Below are 21,318 nucleotides of genomic sequence, written 5' to 3' on the forward strand. Positions count from 1 at the left end.
CACTAGTAACTCTGCTTTGTAGCTCAGTACTATGTCTCCTCGTAAGAGGGTTTCAGGGGCAGGTAACAAAAGCACTGGCAGGTCACCGCCTAGGTCTAGGGGTTCTAAAGGTGCATGCAGATTACCATCCCCCTCTGCAAGAGTGGAGCCTGCATCTCAAGACGAGTCAGTGCCCCTTTCAGGCTTTGCAGCCTCTCCTAATGTCGCAGCCCCGGTCTATGTCACGGAGGACTCCCTTAGGGCTTCATTGGAGAGTTTTGAAGGGAGGATAATGAATTTTATTTCTGCTTCCCTAAAAAATAGCAAGAAAAGGGGTAGATCCCCTCCCTCTGCTGAGATTCCTCTCTCAGACAGTTGCTCTGAAAATGAGGAGAGATCCCTATCTTTGGAAAGGGATCATGAGCAGTCGGATCAGTCAGAGGATGAGGAGTCAGTCCCCTCCTCCCAGGCACTCAGAAAGCAGGTGCAGTATTACACTGAATTGGTGCGTACCACGTTCAGAATGCCAGCTGCTGAAGTCGCTACATCCTCTGTCTCTTCCCTGGGAGTCAGAAGGGCCCCACAGACTGCTTGTTCCTTCCCAATTCATCCTTTAATGGCTGACTTGATGTATAAGGACTGGGGACATCCCGATAAACTGTTTTCTCCTCCCAAGAGGTTTTCTATGTATTATCCCGTGGAGGAAAGTTTCACCAAGAAGTGGGGGGCCCCATCTGTGGATGCGGCTATCTCTTGTGTGAATAAAAACCTAACTTGTCCTTTGGATAATGCGCAGGTATTTAAGGATCCAGCTGACAAAAAGCTGGAAACCTTGTTAAAAGCCTCCTTTTCCATGGCCGGCGCTGTGGTGCAACCTACAGTCGCAGCCGTGGGGTTGTGTCAGTTCCTTAAGGAACAGGTTAAACAGATGTTTGAACTCCTTCCTAATGAGGAAGTAGAGAAATATGCAGAGATGCCTCACATCTTATGTTTCATAATTGATGCGATTTTGGATTCTGTCCAACAAGCATCACGTTTGTCCCTCATGCTGGTACACATGCGTAGGGCTCTATGGCTAAAGAATTGGGCTGCTGAGATGTCATGCAAGAAGCATTTGGCTGGGTTCCCATTTAAAGGGGAACGGTTGTTTGGAGAAGAATTAGATAAATTCGTCCAAAATATTTCGGGAGGTAAATCTACACTCCTTCCAGTCAAGAAGAGTAAACGTCCTTCTTTCAGGCGTACTCTCTCTCCTGAAGCGTCAAGCTCTAAACAGTGGCGACGGCCTTCGCAGCCCTCCTCGGCTGGAAAGCCTCAGGGCCGAGCCCAGGGACAGAAGAGGACTTGGGGGCGGAAGCCTGCCAAGCAGACCTCCAAGACATCCTTGTGAAGGGGCGCCCCCGCTCGGCCGAGTGGGGGGAAGGCTCCTGCAGTTTGCAGGCGCCTGGCGGGAAGAGATTCAGGACAAATGGGTGATCTCTTCAGTATCTCTGGGCTACAAGCTAGAGTTTCAGGAGATTCCACCTTCTCGTTTTCTAAGGTCAAGGATCCCCAGGGATCCGATAAAGCAGAAACCGCTATTTCTGGCCTTAGATCAGTTACTATCCCAGGGTGTGATAGTAGAAGTGAGCCCGAAAGATCAGGGTTCAGGGTTCTATTCGAATCTCTTCACCGTTCCAAAACCAAACGGAAGTGTCAGACCTATCTTGGATCTGAGAGACTTAAACCAGTTTCTACACATCCAGACCTTCCGGATGCAGTCAATACGCACTGTGGTCTCCTCCCTGCAGGGAGGAGAATTCATGGCATCAATAGATATCAAAGACGCATATCTCCATGTGCCAATATTTCCCGCACACCAGAAGTTTCTGAGGTTTGCGGTAGAGCAGCGCCATTTTCAATTTGTGGCCCTGCCGTTCGGCCTAGCCACGGCCCCTCGAGTCTTCACGAAGATTCTAGACCCTCTCTTAGCAATCTTAAGAGTTCAGGGCATAGCCGTCATGGCTTACCTAGACGACTTGCTTCTCGTAGAGAGAACTGCAGCGTGCCTAAGTCGCAGCGTCACCAAAACGCTAGAACATCTGGGCCGCCTAGGTTGGATTATAAACCTAGAAAAGTCGTCTTTACAACCGACCACCAGGTTGGATTACCTGGGTCTGATTATCGACACCACTCAAGGCAGGGTGTTCCTTCCAAAACCAAAGGCCTTGGCCATTGGAGATCTAGTGCACCTGATTCTGGGCAGAAGATCTTCCGCCATTCGGTTGTGCATGAGACTGTTGGGAAAGATGGTCGCCTCTTTCGAGGCCGTTCCATTTGCCCAGTTCCACTCAAGGCCCCTGCAAAGATGCATCCTTGCGATTTGGAACAGGAAGCCCCAATCCCTGGATCTTCCTATGCGTTTATCCCCTCGGGCACGCAAAAGTCTTGTCTGGTGGTTACAGACCAAAAATTTGCTGAAAGGCAAAACCTTTCTTCCCCTCTTATGGAAGATTGTCACCACGGATGCCAGCCTGACAGGCTGGGGAGCCGTGTTGCAGGAAACATGCTCGCAGGGAAAATGGTCTGCGACAGAAAGTCTGCTGCCCATAAACATCTTGGAGATTCGGGCAATTTACATGGCACTCAGAGAGTGGTCTCACAGACTGCGAGGTTTCCCAGTTCGGATTCAGTCCGACAATGCCACCGCGGTGGCTTACATCAATCACCAGGGCGGTACCAGAAGTCTGGTGGCCCAAAAGGAGGTGAATCGCATACTTGTCTGGGCAGAAGAGCATGTTCCGTGCCTCTCTGCAGTCTTCATCCCAGGAGTGGAGAATTGGCAGGCAGATTATCTCAGCCGCCAGCAGTTGTGCCCAGGAGAATGGGCTCTGCACCCCGAGGTGTTTCAAGACATATGTCACAGGTGGGGCACTCCAGACGTGGATTTGTTTGCGTCCAGATTCAACAGGAAACTGGACAACTTTGTGTCAAGGACAAGAGATGCACTTGCTCAGGGGTCAGATGCTCTGACAGTTCCCTGGGATCAGTACAATCTGATCTATGCCTTCCCCCCGAACCCGCTGTTATCGAGGTTCTTGGGAAGGGTCAAGAGGGAGACGAAGCCGGTCCTTCTAGTGGCCTCGGCCTGGCCCAGGCGACCATGGTTCGCAGAAATCATGAAGTTGGCAGTGGGCAGGTCATGGACCCTCCCTCTCCGGCCAGATCTGCTCTCACAGGGTCCAATTTACCACCCTGCTTTACGCAGTCTGAATTTGACGGTCTGGCTGCTGAGACCCACATTTTGAGAGGCCGTGGTCTTTCGGGGCCAGTCCTCTCCACTCTGGTCAATGCCAGAAAACCGGCCTCCAGGCGTATCTATTACAAGATCTGGAGGGCATATGTTTCCTGGTGTGAACCCAGGAGATGGCATCCCAGAAGGTATGTCATTAGCAGAATCTTGGCCTTTCTCCAATCAGGCCTTGAAATGAATTTGGCCATAAGCACCATCAAGGTGCAGATTTCGGCCCTATCGGTCTTTTTTCAAAGATCGCTTGCATCACATTCCCTAGTACGGGCTTTTATCCAGGGGGCTATGCGGATGAGACCGCCAGTCAAACCTCCGGTATGCCCATGGGATCTGAATTTGGTTCTCTCGGCCTTAGAAGCCCAACCATTTGAACCTCTGCATCTGGCTTCCTTAACTCTCCTGACAAAGAAGCTGGTGTTCCTAGTAGCCATATCCACGGCTAGAAGGGTATCAGAATTGGCAGCTCTTTCCTGTAAAGAGCCCTATTTAATTATCCATAAGGACCGAGTGGTCATGCGTCCCAACAGGTCCTTCCTACCTAAGGTAGTTTCAGGTTTTCACCTGAATCAGGATGTAATCCTACCATCCTTTTTTCCAAACCCTCAGTCCATAGAGGAAGAGTCCTTACACACTTTAGATGTGGTTAGAGCAATCAGTCTTTATCTTCAGGCAACTGCTCAGATAAGGAAAACTGACTGTCTATTTATTCTGCCGGAGGGCCCTAAAAGGGGTCAGGCAGCGTCAAAGTCCACTCTCTCGAGGTGGATCAGACAGGTTATTTCTCAGGCCTATGATTTAAAGGGGAAGATTCCTCCTTTTCAGGTGAAGGCGCACTCTACTAGGGCTGTAAGTGCTTCTTGGGCAGTGCATCACCAGGCCTCCCTGGCTCAGATCTGTAAGGCTGCGACTTGGTCATCAGTCCACACATTCACCAGATTCTATCAGGTGGATGTCAGAGGGCAAGAGGATATCGCCTTTGGGCGTAGTGTTCTGCAGGCTGCAGTTTAGGTCCTCAGGTCCCTGGCGGTCTTCAATTATGATCTGTGTCTCCCTCCCCTCAACCTGAGCATTGCTATGGGACATCCCACTATGTAATGAAGCTCCTGTGTCCCGTGATGTATGATCAAGAAAATAGGATTTTTATATACAGCTTACCTGTAAAATCCTTTTCTTGAGAGTACATCACGGGACACAGGGCTCCCGCCCCTCTTGGGTTTTACGTGGTTTCTTATTGCTTTGCTACAAAACTGAGGTGCCTCCCTAATGGGAGGGGTTATATAGGGGAGGAATTCTCTTTAATTGGGTCAACCAGTGTCCAATCACCAGAGGTGCCTATATAACCCACTATGTAATGAAGCTCCTGTGTCCCGTGATGTACTCTCAAGAAAAGGATTTTACAGGTAAGCTGTATATAAAAATCCTATTTTAGTTCCCTTGCCTTGGGCTAGCCAGCCCCGAGGCATTAAAGTTGGGTGGATCCACACCCCAGGCCATAGCCTTCGTGGGGGCTGGTCAGCAGGACCAGGACCATGTACTCAACACTTCATACTGGACCGGAACCCCGAACCACGTGACGTCCGCATCTTAAATACCCTCTCCCAGAGGGCACAGCGAGAGCGCCACTGACCTGATTCCGAGAGAGAGTAAATTAAACCCCCAACCAGACCATAGTTCCTTGCCTGCCACCAGAGACAGCGCCCCCCTGTGGCCAGGCTGAACATCTCACAGCCCAGTCAGACTAACGCAGACTCAAATTTAGGCAAATGGACCCAAACCAAACTGTAGTTTGGGTAAAGTTACATTTTGAAAAACACATAGCGCATGCTCTTCAGGAGCCCGCAGCTACACACAAAAAAAGTGCAACAGGTACACAAGCCCTCTGAAATCAGAGGGCCTTGCCCTGAATCCCCCAGGGCATTAGCTCCAGACAGGGACAAGGACACTTAAAACTTGGTCCATCTGGCTGAAACCAGGCGGACCCCGTTCTTTGGAAGGTCTGCCGAAACAGACCCACCAAAATACTAGACGAGGCTCCCTCGAAGGGAGACCCCAACCATGAGAGATGGCAAACTACGCCAGCCTAGGACATGGCAGGCTGCACACTGGGATCAGGTGGGCTGTGTATTGGGCACCAGGACACTAGAGGGTACTGGACGGGACATAGTGATGGCACATGAGCATCTAGGTTCTTCCTTTGTAGAAAATAAAATGACAGCTGGTCAAGGAAACTTGAGCTTGTGATAAATCAAAGAGACTGGCGTCTACAAGTAAAGATCAGGGAAGCCCGGAAACGCAGGCTAGACGTAGGTGCAGGGCTGGCATGACAAATGCTAGGTAGCCCCTTATAGGGTTAAACTGAAGAATAGAAAGAGGGAGGGGTGGAGCGGCAGGAGAGAGAGAGGAGAGGGCGGAGCGCCATATAAGGAGGGGGAGGAGCTGCAACAGGAAGCGTGGGTCACAAGTGTGGAAGTTGCCTGGCTGGCAGGACGCACAGGTACAGCGCGGGCTACACGGCGGCATTGCGGGCGGGACGGGTGGTATTTTTGGCTGCCAGGGACTTCGGGAGGACATTGCCTACGATGGGGGACATGGAGGAGCTTTTTGAGCGGCTCCGTGCGGCGGCGGGAGCGCGAGGGACGGACTGGCTGCAGGAGCAGGTGGCGGCCATTACACGTGCGGCGGCGGGGGGGCCTGTAGAGGGGGGGGATGCCACACCACGCGCTCGGCGGTCCAGGCCACCGGAGCGCTTCTCTCCTGGCCCCTCCACCAGAGTCCAGCGCCCTCCCAGGAGCCCGATAGCGGACCCGCCGGCCCCCCCCGCGAAACGGTCATCTGCGGGGGCTAGGGGGGGGTCCGGGCGGAATCCTTTTCATGGGCGGGGCTCGGGGAGTGGGGGTTTGGAGCCTGCGGTCACCCCCTCCCCACCGGCGCGGTCAGTTGACGGAAGGAGCACGGTTCCCCTTGCGGCCGCGGTGCTGCCGCCGCACGGGGAGACACGGCGGAGGAGTTCCAGAGCCACACCTGCGCGTAAGCTACCAGACGCGGCGGGCAGGTCGGAGAGGAGTGGAAGCGGAGCCCTGAGGGTGGACGGGAACAGGCCTACGGGGCCCGCACGGGTGCGCAGTGCGGGTGCCTTGCTCGGCAGGATGGTTGGTCGGGCCTATTGCAACGACGGAGCGTCTACCAGCAACGCTGCTACACCCCCGGGCTGCCCAGCGGCCGGAGGGTCTGCGACGCCTATGCCATCCGCGGCAGATGTGCGTTCCGAGGGGGAGCTGTCGGGTTCCGAAGAGGAGGTCCTTGGTCGAGTGGAGACGGCTGGAGGTTCCGGAGGGTCGGCTGACGGGAGGGGACCCACGCAGCCAGGTAAGGGGCTTCACTTTCATGCTAATGTTTTGCCTGATGATGTGGGGTGTCTGTCAGGGGGAGTGGTTGGGAGCGGGGCGTGGGGCCGCGCGGGGGTGGTGCCGCGGGAGGCGGGCGGGTTGCCTGCCTCCGGCGGGACCCAGGAATCGTTGCAGGCGTTGTTGGGGGGTTTGAAGGATCTGCTGCAGAGGTTTGCTGACGGGGCTTCTGGGGGCCCCCCGCAGGTGGCGCCTTGGGTGGGTGGTCTGGGGTCTGGGTCCAGTTCGGGTTCACTTCTGGGGGGTGGGGTGCCCCAGGGAGGGGGTGCCTTACTAGGGCCAGGGGATGGGGCATTCGGGTCGCTGGCGTTGGGCTCGCCCTCAGGGTTGCAGGCGCCGGTGGCCGGGACTGTGGAGGTAAGTTCGCAACAGGAAACGCCGGTGGCGGGAGCATCCTCGGTAAGTATGGGGGAGGAGGTGGCAGCGAAAGAGGCCGCGGCTCGGGTTGATTTGGTTCGGCTTGCCGACGCGGCTAAGTGTGAGGTTTATGTCTGTTATGAGGGGCCGTTGGGGGCGCATCTCAAGCAGGAGGTAAGGGACAAGATCAAGAAGGGTGAGTATGTGGAGATCTTTTCGTTGCTTCCCCTGGAGAAGTTCAATTTGGACAGGGTCAAGCCTGATAGCTCTAAGAAGGACGATGAGGAGAAGAGGCGGTATCGGCTGATACCGCGGACCTTCCCTAATTGGCTGCAGGCGTTTGCCATTTTGGCCAGCGTGATTGGCGAGACAGCGCCGGAGCACTGCTCGGCTCTGTTTTGTTACATGGACGCTATCGGGGAAGCGCATAGGGTGTATGGGGGTACGGCTTGGCTGCGGTACGACGAGCAGTTTCGGCAGCGGCGGGCGGTGCGGCCTGATATTCGGTGGGACCACAAGGATATCAGCCTTTGGATGCGGTTGATGGCGTCGGCGCGGACGCCTTCGCAGTTTTTTCAGGGGGGGGCCGGGGGTACCCCCGCCTCTGGACTTCCGGCCGGTAAAAAGATGGGCGTGTGCTGGCAATTTAACGAAGGGGCCTGCAAGTTCGGGGGGTCCTGTCGATTTAAACATGAGTGTTCCGGTTGTGGAGGCACTCACTCCCTCTCCCGTTGTTTTAAGAGGGGCAAGCGTACTGGGGACCCTGCGTTCAAGGGGAGCAACCCCGGTGAGGGTGGAAAGGATGCGTCCTTTTCTAAATAGGTATCCGGACAAGGGGGCTGCGCGGGTGCTGGGGGAGGGGTTTGCGGTGGGTTTTCGGATTCCGTGTTCGCTGGAAGTGGCTCCCCCGGTGGCTAGGAACTTGAGGTCCGCCTTGCGGCATCCGGGGGTGGTCAGCGACAAATTGGCTAAGGAGGTTTCCTTGGGGAGGATGTGTGGACCGTTCGTGGAGCAGCCTTTGCCGGTCTTGGTGGTGTCGCCGTTGGGGGTGGTGCCTAAGAAGGAACCCAACAAGTTCCGGCTTATCCATCATCTGTCCTTCCCAAAAGGGGGGTCGGTGAACGATGCTATCGATCCCGAGGCCTGCACGGTTTCTTACACGTCGTTCGATGCGGCGGTAGGCTGGGTGCGGCGGTACGGTAAGGGGGCCCTTATGGCAAAGTCTGACATTGAGGCGGCGTTTCGGCTGTTGCCCGTGCACCCGGAGAGCTTTTGGCTCTTGGGGTGTTATTGGCAGGAACGGTTTTACGTGGACAAGTGCTTGCCCATGGGCTGTTCCGTGTCCTGTGCCTTGTTTGAACTGTTTAGTTCATTCTTGGAATGGGTGGTACGCGATGTGTCGGGCTGGGCGTCGGTGATTCATTACCTCGATGACTTTCTTGTCGTGGGCCCCCCGTCCTCCAATGTGTGTGCGATCCTTTTGGCCACGTTGCAACACATTGCGGATCGCTTTGGGGTGCCGTTGGCGGCCGATAAAACGGAGGGGCCGGCCACGGTCTTGAGTTTTTTGGGCATTGAAATAGACACGGAGGTTATGGAGTGCCGCTTGCCGGACGACAAAGTCGAGGGACTGAGGCAGGAGCTGCGGGAGTTGGTCGGCGTGCGGAAAGTGCAACTGCGGAAATTGCAGTCGGTCCTGGGTAAGTTAAATTTTGCCTGCCGGATCATTCCGATGGGGCGGATATTTTGCCGCCGGCTGTCGGGGGCTACGGCGGGTGTCCTGGTTCCAACCCACTTCATTCGGTTGACACGGGATCTTAGGGAAGATTTGCGGATTTGGCAGACTTTTTTGGAAGACTTCAATGGACGGTCGGTGTGGATGAAAGGGCCGGTGAGTAATTTTGACGTGGAGTTGGTGACGGATGCGGCGGGGTCCGCGGGCTATGGGGCCTTTTTTCGGGGACAGTGGAGCGCAGAGGCGTGGCCCAGGTCGTGGGTGGAGGCGGGGTATGCGAAGAACCTGGTGCTGCTGGAATTGTTTCCGGTGGTGCTGGCGATGGAGCTTTGGGGGGGGTCGTGCAGGGATCTGAAGATCAGGTTGCACTGTGACAACATGGGAGTGGTGCAGGTGATCAATCGGATGTCGGCTTCCTCGCAGCCGGTGATCCGGCTGCTGCGCCACCTGGTGCTGCGGTGTTTGCAGGCTAACATATTTTTGTATGCCGTTCATGTGCCTGGGGTGGACAATAACGTGGCTGATGCCTTATCTCGATTCCAGTGGGAGAGGTTTCGGGCGTTGGCTCCGGAGGCGGCGAGAGATGGGATCCCCTGCCCGGGGTGGCTCTGGGAGGTTGCGTTGGACTCGCCACGGACTGGATCAGGAGGTCGGTGAGCAAGGCGACCTGGGCGGCGTACTGTAAAGTATGGAAGGAATGGCTGGATTTTACACGGCTAGCGGACGCTGAGCTGGGTGGGAGTGGTGAGCAGGGGCTTTTGGTGTTGTGCTTTGTGGCTAGGGTGATGGAACGCGCGGGGTCGGTGTCCTTGATTGAGCGCAAGCTTACGGCACTGGCGTTTTGGTTTAAGTTGCGGGGGGAAGTTGATCACACGAAGGATTTTTGGGTCAAGCAGGCGGTTAAGGGGTACAAAAAGGGCAATCCGCGGAGGGATATGCGGAGGCCGGTGACATTCCAGGTTCTACAGGTTGTCTGCGGGCGCTTGGGGGAACAGTGCACTTCGGGTTACGAGGTGCGGTTGTTCCGAGCGGCTTTTTCGTTGGCCTTCTTTGGGGCTTTTCGGGTTGGGGAATTGGTCAGTCCTGCTAAGACGGTTGGGGGGGGTTTGTTGGGTCAGGATGTGACCTTGGGGGCTGATAGGGTGCGTTTGCGCCTGCGTAGGTCCAAGACAGATCAGACTGGGATTGGGGTGGATGTATGGTTGTTTGAGCTGCCGGGGTCGGGGTTATGCCCAGTGAGGGTGGTTTCGGAGTTCCTGAGGGTTCGGCCGCAAGGGGCGGGCCCGTTGCTGGTGCATCAAGACGGCACCTTTTTATCCCGTTTTCAATTTGTGGCGGTGTTTCGGAGGTGTCTGCGGGCTGGGGGTTTGGATTGCACTCAGTTCGCCTCCCACTCCTTCCGCATCGGGGCAGCCACTGAGGCGGCCAGGTGCGGGTTGGACGAGGCGGTGGTCAAGAGGATTGGGCGCTGGGAATCTCGGCGTTTTCGGTCGTACGTGCGACCACATCTGACGTAAGGGGTGTTCAGGGTTTGGGTTCATGTTTTGTAGCAGGCGGGGGGGGGTGGATGTTTTGGTGGGGTCGTGGTTGGGATTGGTATAGTTGCTCTAGTGTTTTTGTTTTTCCTTTCAGATGGAGGTCGCGAACGCCTCGTCTGGATATTGGGGCACTCCTATGTTTTTTGGGGTGCCAGGAGAGCAGATGTCAGGCCGGAGGGAAGGCAGCTGGGGATTTCCCGGGGGGAGGCGAGTGTACGTTGGTTGGGGATTCCTGGGCTTAAATGGAACAGGGTGGTGCCGGAATTTCTTCGGTACGCCAGGCTAGATAGGCCCCCGGATGTGTTGGTGCTGCATGTGGGGGGTAACGATTTGGGGGCCCGGTCTACCAGGGACATTGTGTCCGATGTAAAACGGGATTTTCTCATGCTTCGGAGAGATTTTCCGAGCATGGTGGTGATCTGGTCGGACATCGTTGCACGGACCGCGTGGCGTATGGCTCGCTCTGTGGTTCGAATTAATAAGGCTAGAATTAAGGTTAATAAGGCCCTGGGGAGGTTTGTGTCCCGGAATGGGGGGTTGGTGATACGGCACACGGAGTTGGAGGTAAATGTGGGCATGTACCTCAGGGGGGATGGTGTGCATCTCACGGCGGTGGGTACTGACCTGTGGACTCTGGGAGTGCAGGAGGGGATTGAGCGGGCTCTTCGGGTGTGGAGGGGCCCTTAAGGCTAAGGGGTCATCCTTGCGGGCTGTGGCGGTGTCTTTGGTCTTTGACGGGGTAAAACAAATTAGGTGATGGAACGGTGTGGGGGGCTCATAGGTCGTATGTGCCCCTTTTGGTGTATCCCAGCGGAAGGGTAGGCTGGGATACGGGTTTGGTTACACTGCGGGAAGGTGGGGTTGTCTCCGGGCTGTTAAACGACCGGAGGCCTTGTATGGTACAAATTTGGTCCCGCAGTGGGTTTTTGGTTTTGGAAAATAGTAACGTTAAATGGAACCGAGGTACCGTCAAAGACCAAACGACTGGGAGTTGTAATTGCTGTTGCAATATGTATATAAGTATGTTTCTATTATAACATTAAAGTTATTTATTTTATTTTGGTTAAAGTTCTGGTTAAATAAAAGGCTGCTATGGCCAATTTATACTCCAAACTCCGGTGTGGTCTATTTATTGGGAATGGGAAAAGGTAAAAGGGTATTGATACAGGTATGGGTAAGAAAACTTACGGAAGGGGTAATTACCGAATGCATAGGTCAAGGGAAGCCCGGAAACGCAGGCTAGACGTAGGTGCAGGGCTGGCATGACAAATGCTAGGTAGCCCCTTATAGGGTTAAACTGAAGAATAGAAAGAGGGAGGGGTGGAGCGGCAGGAGAGAGAGAGGAGAGGGCGGAGCGCCATATAAGGAGGGGGAGGAGCTGCAACAGGAAGCGTGGGTCACAAGTGTGGAAGTTGCCCACCCACCCGCCCCTTTATTTTGAGTTATTGTACTGTTGTTTTCCGATTGCTGTCGGGTTTCTCATTTTTCTTGCAGGTTCGGTGGTGGAGGTCGTCATAGCAGTGGAAGGCGGTGTCTTTGGTCTTTGACGGGGTAAAACAAATTAGGTGATGGAACGGTGTGGGGGGCTCATAGGTCGTATGTGCCCCTTTTGGTGTATCCCAGCGGAAGGGTAGGCTGGGATACGGGTTTGGTTACACTGCGGGAAGGTGGGGTTGTCTCCGGGCTGTTAAACGACCGGAGGCCTTGTATGGTACAAATTTGGTCCCGCAGTGGGTTTTTGGTTTTGGAAAATAGTAACGTTAAATGGAACCGAGGTACCGTCAAAGACCAAACGACTGGGAGTTGTAATTGCTGTTGCAATATGTATATAAGTATGTTTCTATTATAACATTAAAGTTATTTATTTTATTTTGGTTAAAGTTCTGGTTAAATAAAAGGCTGCTATGGCCAATTTATACTCCAAACTCCGGTGTGGTCTATTTATTGGGAATGGGAAAAGGTAAAAGGGTATTGATACAGGTATGGGTAAGAAAACTTACGGAAGGGGTAATTACCGAATGCATAGGTCAAGTACTGCCCTTTACTTTTTTACAGAAATTACATTCACAATCCTAATTAAATGATTTGCAATCTAAAGGCAGTCGTTTCCTTCTCATTAACATGAAAAGGAGTGGAATAGAAATGATCTTACACAAGCTACTTGTGTAACAAATATATTTGCATATCACAGATTGCTTCCAGCAGAGTTTGAGCTTACAGGCAACATACTAGTTAGGGAACCTGTTTTATCTGTTCAGAAGTAACCAACTTTAAAATGTAGAAATGAATGAGAGGGGGAGTTTTGGGACTTTAAGTGCTAGTTCACAATCGATGCAGTGCCGTTCAGTTCCGTGTGCTTTTATTCTGCACTAAAAATGCATGCACAGAGCTTTCCATGTATTCCAATGGCTCTAGTTCACACCATGCAGTCAGTTTCCGGTGCAGAAACTAACTGAAAACTGACTGCATGGTGTGAACTAGAGCCTTTGGAATACATGGACAACTCTGTGTATACATTTTGTGCAGAAGAAAAGCCCACGGAACTGCATCTGGTGTGAACTGGCCCTAAGGCCTGATTCGTACCTATGCATTTTGCAAATTTGCACTACAGAACAGGGCTGGAACAAAAATTTTGCCCTGGACTTCATCCAGACTGGGCCACTTTAATTTTGCGAACACGCACAAAAAAAGTGTGTGTATGTATATATGTGTGTGTATATATATATATATATATATATATATATATATATATATATATATATATATATATATATATATATATATATATATATATATATATATATATATATATATATATATATATATATATATATATAATATAATATAATATAATATAATATAATATAATTTTTTTTTTTTTTTTTTTTTTATTATGGGGGGTAGAGGACACAGTGTGGGTGGAGGACAGAGGGGGACACTGTGGGGCTGGGGTGGAGGACAGAGGGGGACAGCATGGGGGGGGGAACAGGAGAGTATCATGGGGCCTCCTATGATCCTGTTGGAGCCTTTACTTTGACAGGCTGTCGCTCAAAGTGGCCCACTGGGAAACTCCCGTAGTCTCAATGGCCAGTACATGCCTGCTACAGAAAGTGTTCCATACAGTGGCGGAACTACCGCCATAGCAACACATGCGGGCGCTATGGGGCCCGCAGTCAAGTGGGGCCCGGTGAGGACAGGCGCCGCGGCTCCGCGGGAGATAGCCGGCGGCTCCGCGGGAGGTCCGCGGGTAGTCCGCGGCTCCGCGGGTAGTCTGCGGCTCCGCGAGTGGTCCGCGGGCAGTCCGCGGCTCCGCGGGTGGTCCGCGGGTAGTCCGCGGCTCCGCGGGTGGTCCGCGAGCGGCTCCGCGGGCGAGAGTGGCCGGTCCGCGGGTGGTCCACAGGCGGCTCAGTGAGTGAGAGCGGGCGGTCAGAGGATCCGTGGGAGGCGGATGAGAGTGGCCAGTTCGCTGGTGAGAGAGTGGGCTGGCCAATCAGGGAGCTGACAGGCGGGGAGCATAGAGATGACATCATCTCTGGCCGCCCTGCATCCCTGCAGTGCAGTTCCCCCCTCACTGTGCAGGCAGCCAGGAAGCAGAGAGCTGACATTATTATCTCTCTGCTGTCTGACTGATAATCTGCTGCCTGACTCTGTGACACAGCAGGAAAGTGGCAGAGCAAGTGACAATCCATAATGTGTGGCAGGCGACGTGGCAAGTGACAATCCGTAACGTGTGGCAGGTGACGTGGCAAGTGAAAATCCATGACGTGGCAAATGACAATCCATAATGTGTGGCAAGTGACAACCCGGGACGTGGCAAGTGACAATCCATAACGTGTGGCAGGTGACATGGCAAGTGACAACCTGGATGTGGCAAGTGACAATCCGTAATGTGTGGCAGGTGACGTGGCAAGTGACAACTCGGGACGTGGCAAGTGACAATCCATAACGTGTGGCAGGTGACATGGCAAGTGACAACCTGGATGTGGCAAGTGACAATCCATAACATGTGGCAGGTGACGTGGCAAGTGAAAATCCGTGACGTGACAAGTGTCAATCCGTAATGTGTGGCAGGTGACGTGGCAAGTGACAACCCGGGACGTGCAAGTGACAATCCATAATGTATGGCAAGTGACAATCTAGGATGTGGCAAGTGACAATCTGTAATGACGTGGCAAGTGACAATCCGTAATGTGTGGCAGGTGACGTGGCAAGTGACAACCTGGATGTGGCAAGTGACAATCCGTAACATATGGCAGGGGACGTAGCAAGTGAAAATCCGTGACGTGGCAAGTGACATTCCGTAATGTGTGGCAGGTGATGTGGCAAGTGACAATCCGTAATGTGTGGCAGGTGACGTGGCAAGTGACAACCCGGGACGTGGCAAGTGACAATCTAGGACGTGGCAAGTGACAATCCGTAATGTGTGGCAGGTAACGTGGCAAGTGACAATCCGGGATGTGGCAAGTGGACAATCCACAACATGTGGCAGGTGACATTCTGCAACGTGTGACAAGTGACAATCTGCATCTGGTGGCAGGCGATGTGGCAAGTGGACAATCCGCAACATGTAGCAGGTGATGTGACAAGTGACAATCCTTAATGTGTGGCAAGTGACAATCCAGGACGTGGCAAGTGACAATCCATAATGTGTGGCAAGTGATGTGGCAAGTGACAATCCAGGACGTGGCAAGTGACAATCCATAATGTGTGGCAAGTGACGTGGCAAGTGACAATCCAGGACATGGCAAGTGACAATCCATAATGTGTGGCAAGTGATGTGGCAAGTGACAATCCAGGACGTGGCAAGTGACAATCCATAATGTTTAGCAAGTGACGTGGCAAGTGACAATCCAGGACGTGGCAAGTGACAATCCATAATGTGTGGCATAATGTGTGACTTATCTATCTTGGCAAGTGACAATCTGGGATGTGGCAAGTGGACAATCTGCAACATGTGGTAGGTGACATTCCGCAACCTGTGACAAGTTACAATCTGCATCTGGTGGCAGGCGATGATGGCAAGTGACACGTTCAGGGATCCCACTGATTTTGCATTATCGTGAGTTGAACTATTTCATTTTATATAACAGAACAGAAATTGGTTAGAAGGCCTGGAGGTCTGCAATGTGTTCCCTTCAGGGGCTGCATACAGTATACTGCATACTTTGTTGTTCAAAATTAATATAAGCTGTTGCCTGGGTACTGTGCCACATGGGTGTGGTAGTCTGTTGTTCAATGGCATTAGTTCATTTTTTTTTTTTTGGTGGGGGGGGGGGGGGGGGGGCCCATGCAACATTTTGCTATGGGGCCCTGTGATTTCTAGTTACGCCCCTGGTTCCATAGGAAACAATGTTAAATGGACTGTAGTGCAAATCTGCAAAAAGCACTAAAACTGCATAGGTGTGAATCCAGCTTTAATGAGGCACAATGAATGTGCTTCCATCCCTGATTCAGGTAAACAAGAAATAAATGTGGGACTTTGAATGAGGCAATTGACTTGTGGCGGTAGAGTGGTTGGTAAACATTATTTGTGACGGTGGTATGAAACAAGTAAAAAAGTAATTATATATGCACGCACACATGGCATGAACATTATGGACACATTGATGCATATATGTCAGCACATGAGAAGTAATGAATAATTATTGATAAAATGGTAGAATTGCATTTGGCAATAAGGTGAATGATATAAATCTTTTTGAACATGATTAATTGTAGATATAGTACAAGATATTTCCTATTGACCAGCATTGGTAAACCATATGCAACAGAGCTGCTGTAAAAACAAAGGAAGATGCACATATACATTAAGTACTCAATACATTTTTAATGTATAAAAGGTATATATGGGCCAGTGAATAGGTAACGAGCGCCAGACTTGACTGAGCACCTCCATTTAAACTCGATGCGTTCAATGGTTATATGCCTTTCATCAGGAGTTGGGTACAGAGATAAACTGTAAATACAAATGGGTATGTAGTATTAGTTAATATATTCTACCCCTGAGAGGAGAAAAGACCTCATGGGGAGAAAGGGTTCTATACTCGCAAGCAAACATCCACATAGCATTCCTGATCACCACAACACATTCCACATTTGTGGAGATGATTACAAATGTAGTGTTCTTAAAAAAAATTATAAGAATATGCTAAAATAAAGTGAAAAGAGTGAGAAAATGTGAAAAATGACATGAGTAAGGGGAAAAAAAATAAAAATTAATAAGTGGTGTGTGTGTGTGTGTGTGTGTGTGTGTGTATATATGTATGTAATATACACACACACACACACACACACACACACACACACACACACACACACACACACACACACACACACACACACACATATATACATATATATTATATTTGTTTAATGTGTCAAAAAAAGGTCTTGAAAAAGAATGTGTGCATAACTTACGTGTGTATCCAGTGAATGGGCTATGTGTGCTACCTCCCTGGTGTAAAGCGCATAGTGAAATGGTAAGGCAATCACCTGCTTATGTAATCTGAGTGTGGGGCGGCTCCCTGGACAACGTCGAATGAGAAAAGGAGTTGACGGTGAGCTCCACCACTGGTGCAAGCACCAAAGTGAAGCCATGCCAACCCCATCTCTGGCGTGAGATGGATTGAAAACGTCCCTGTGTCGCGGCGTCAAAACATGCCACCAACAGGTCGAAGCATGATGCTGATGCATAGGAGGGCCCCCTGCCAATATCTCAAGAGAGACATGGAAGGGAAGCACTGCTACACATCACAGCTCCGGAATCAAGACAAAGAACAGGCGCACCCCATCCCCAACCCAGACCAGCCTCAGTGTGGATAGCGTCATTTAGAACAACAGAGGTTGAGTAGGAAAATATTTTGGTATGTAAGTAAATTGTAATTGGAAAAAATGGGCATGGTATAAAGGCGTTGGCAGGTCACTAAATAGAAATGGGTGTCTTCCACCCAAAATTTGTGAAGAAAAAGAAATATGATGTGCCAAACACCATAGTGACAGAAATCATATAAATGTATGATTAATTGTAATAAAAGAAATGCATACATTTAACTCACAAAGGGTAATATGACATTTTGTAAAGTAAATATTTGTGCATCGTCTATGTGTTGTTGTGCCAGCTGCATCAAATGATGTTAAAATGGATATGCAGAAGTTTCTAATTGATGCCCAATAGTGTGCGCCAAAATAATCCAGCATGTTAAAAATGTTTTTAAATGATACAACATTACCACAGTGGTATAAATACTGTATTGAAGAGGGAGCTTTGGTAAGGTGAGTATAAAGCAAAACTTAATACTCACCTCTGTTCCAGAAAGCTCCCTTGTCTGTGTCAAAATATTCTCCTCTGGCTTCTTCCAGGTTTAGGGTCTGGTGGAGTCGGGATGACTATTTCATATGCATGCGCACTGGAACAAACTAATTTTGGGTACTGAGGTCTGCTGAGAATGTATACTATAAAGCGTGTCCTTTTTTTAGCCTACAAATCATATTCCGTATGTTGGCCTTTTCCTCTGCAGCTAGTACTGCTCAAATAACTCCTATAAATATTCTGAATAGGTGATGGCTAATGGTTTGTGAAGCTGAGTGATTCTAAGTATATATATATATATCTAGATTCACCCACTTTATTTAAAGCGGTAGTAAACTCACACTTTTTTTTTTTTTTTTTTAAAACCAAATAATCTGCAAGGCAAAGGCATAATGAGCTAGTATGCAGCCTATACTAGCTCATTATGAAATACTTTAGAACGAGGCGCCGGTATCCCACCCGATCCACGGGAGCTGACATGTTGCCTCAGCATGTCTTCTGGGTATCGTGGCTTCGGCCACTCACAGCTCCAGAGCCGCGATACCCGGCATGCACGTGGCAGTCTTTTTCCCGGCAAGGTCTGGCTGGGCCTTAACAGAGCATGCACCGCATTACATCAGCGGCTGCATGAAAAGTAAGAGGTTTAGGAGATCTTAATTTTACCTACAGGTAAGGCTTATTATAGGCTTACCTGTAGGTAAGTAAAAAAAAAAAAAAAGACTATACAACCACTTTAATGCGATTCAAAATTTTGTAAAAAAATTATAGTTTTGTTAGAAGTACAACAGCAAGCAATGCAAAGTTGCTTTATGGTATGAACTAGCTATATGCATTATACCTTTCTATGCAGCAAGTGGTGCTGCAGTATTATAGTGTGTATCTATGATATGATGTAATGGGAGGAAGTATTATTTTTCCTCTGTGTGTACTTGTTTGTGTTCAGTTCCAGTTCCTTTCTCCATGCTGATAAAGACATGTTCTGCAATCCTCCATGAAAGTAAAGCGTATTGCTGTATACAAGAAGCTTCCAGCACAACAGATTATGGGCCCAGTGCACCCAATCACTGGAAAGAGAACTCTGCAACTCAGTGAGTACTGTATAGAAACTGCTGAAAGATAGCAAGCAGTTCATATGTGAAGTTTGCAGTTGAAAAGCTGAACAATGCCAATTACCAGCTGTGAAAGTTTCAATTAGAAATGTTTCTCAGCAAGGATGACTTATGGCACGTGATGAATACAGACAGATCCACAAATGGTGAGAAGGAGGAATGGGACAGGAAAGACAGACAGGCAAAAGCAACTATAAGATTACTAATGGAAGATGACCAGCTTATCCACATAAGAACAAAGAAAATGGCCAAAGATATGTGGACTGCATGAGTGTTCAAGCCTCAACAGTAAGCTATTTCTACTAAGAAAGCTTTACAAGATTACACTAGAAGTCCTGCAAATGTGTGTCCACGTAAATGCTATGCTAAAGATCATAGTGCAGCATTGAAGAGGACATCAAAGATAACCATACCGTTTCCCTTCCAAAGACATATACTGCTCTTATTAACACTTTAGCTAATGTTGGAATATGTCAAAGACAAATTAATTAATGAATATGACCAAAAGAATGAAAATAAGCACCGTGATGAGAAATCTCTTAAGATTTACAAATGCACAAAGCACAACAAAGAAACCAGAGCCTGTTTTCACTGGAAAAGTACAGATCACTTAAAAAAGGACTGTTCTATCTGGAAAGGCAAGCAGCGAAAGTTAAAGCTATCAACAAAAGAGACTCAAAGCAATCACAAAGGAAACTGAAGATACATAATGGAGGGACACCTTTAAAGTAACACGTAGCGGCAAGCCACAACGCTGGTGCATAGACTCAGATGCGACAAGCCACATGACTAGCAATGAGACCTTCTTCACAAATATTGACTACAGTGCGAACGACAACGTCTTCCTAGCAAACGGGAAAAGCATCACGGCAGAAGGTAGAGGCCAGGGCTTCCTGTACTGCATTACACCACAAGGCAAGCAGAGTATCCTTGTAAAGAAAGTGCTGTATGTTCCAGAACTAGAATGCAGCCTTCTATCAGTGAAAAGTCTTGAAAACAACGGTCGCATAGTCAAGTTCCAGGGTGATGAATGCACAATTCGCAAAAACAAGCGATTCCTCGCAAAAGGAAAACTGGATGATTACCTATACAAGCTCATCACCACAGACCAGCAAGCCAATATAGTCTTTAATAACATACACAGAAAATGTATTCACTTATGACACAGGCAGCTGGGGCACAGAAGTCCAGAAGCTATACAGAACATTAACCACTTACCTATAGGGCACTTAAACACCCCTCCTGCCCAGACCAATTTTCAGCTTTCGGTGCTCTCACACTTTGAATGACAATTACTCAGTCATGCAACACTGTACCCAAATGAATTTTGTGTCCCTTTTTCCCCACAAATAGAGCTTTCTTTTGGTGGTATTTGATCACTTCTGTTTATTTTTTATTTTTTGCGTTATAAATGAAAAAAGACCGAAAATTTTGAAAAAAAAACCCACATTTTTCTTTGTTTCTGTGATTAAAATTATGCAAATTATTAATTTTTCTTCATAAATTTTGGCCACAATTTATACTGCTACATATCTTTGGTAAAAATAACCCAAATTAGTGGATATTATTTGGTCTTTGTGAAAGTTAGAGAGTCTACAAACTGTGGTGAGAATCATACAAAATTGATCACATCTGATGTACTGGTGGCCTATCTCGTATCTTGTGACCCCCAACAAGCCAGGAAAGTACAAATACCCCTCAAATGACCCCTTTTTGGAAAGTAGATATTCCAAGGTCTTTAGTAAGAGGCATTGTGAGGTTTTTGGCATTGTCATTTTTTCCCACAATTCTTTGCAAAATGAAGCTTTTTTTTGTTTTTTATTTTTATTTTTTTTCCACAAAATTTTCATGTAATAGGTTATTTCTCTCACAAATAATGCCCCAAAATACATTCTGCTACTCCTCCTGAGTATTATGATACCACATGTGTGGGACTTTTTCACAGCCTGGACACTGAGAGGCCCAACATGCAGGGAGCACCATCACGTGTTCTAGGAGCATAAATTACACTTGTTGACTACCTATTACACTTTTGAAGGCCCTGGAGCACCAGGACAATGACACGTGGCACTGATACGTAGCACAGATGGCACGTGACACTGATGACAGATGGCACTAATATGTGGCACTGATGACACGACACTGATGTGGCACTGATGACGGCACTAATACGTGGCACTGATGACAGATGGCGCTAATACGTGGCACTGATGACACTTGACACCGATGACCGATGGAACTAATATGTGGCACTGATGACAGATGACGCTAATACATGGCAATGACACGTGGCACTGATGACACTGACAGATGGCCCCAATACGTGGCACTGATGACACTGACAGGTGGCACCAATACGTGGCACTGGGGACGGGTGGCACTGGAGACAGGTGGGCGTGTGTGTGTGTTTTACTGTGTGTACTCAGTCACAGACGCTGCAGCAGTTCATCTCTCCCTCCTCACACGCTGTCTCTGTGTGAGGAGGGGAGCCGGCGATGAGAGATGATCTCGTATGTTTACATATGAGATTGCCTCTCATTGGATAGCCCGATCGAGTGCTAAATGGCCGTTGTGATTGGCCATTTAGCACGATCTGTG

The 21,318-nt window shown here is 49.7% G+C and overlaps 1 protein-coding gene across 3 annotated transcripts in view; it reads right to left on the minus strand.

Annotated features, from left to right (window-relative positions):
- Positions 1-21,318, minus strand: part of MREG (melanoregulin) — a 120,821-nt gene that overhangs the window by 48,020 nt on the left and 51,483 nt on the right. The window contains exon 1 of one of the 3 annotated variants that reach the window (XM_077448322.1): positions 17,604-17,681. The exons of 1 other annotated variant lie outside the window; for it this stretch is intronic. The gene's annotated coding sequence lies outside the window, so the exon portion shown is untranslated. Of the gene's footprint in view, positions 1-16,719; positions 16,741-17,603; positions 17,682-21,318 lie in introns of those variants that run through there. One more of the 3 variants, XM_077448323.1, reaches the window with a different exon arrangement.

The sequence above is a fragment of the Lithobates pipiens genome, unplaced genomic scaffold (assembly GCF_037356315.1).
Source record: "Lithobates pipiens isolate NorthernLeopardFrog02 unplaced genomic scaffold, aLitPip1_a1.2 Scaffold_22, whole genome shotgun sequence".
Classification (NCBI taxonomy): Eukaryota; Metazoa; Chordata; class Amphibia; order Anura; family Ranidae; genus Lithobates; species Lithobates pipiens.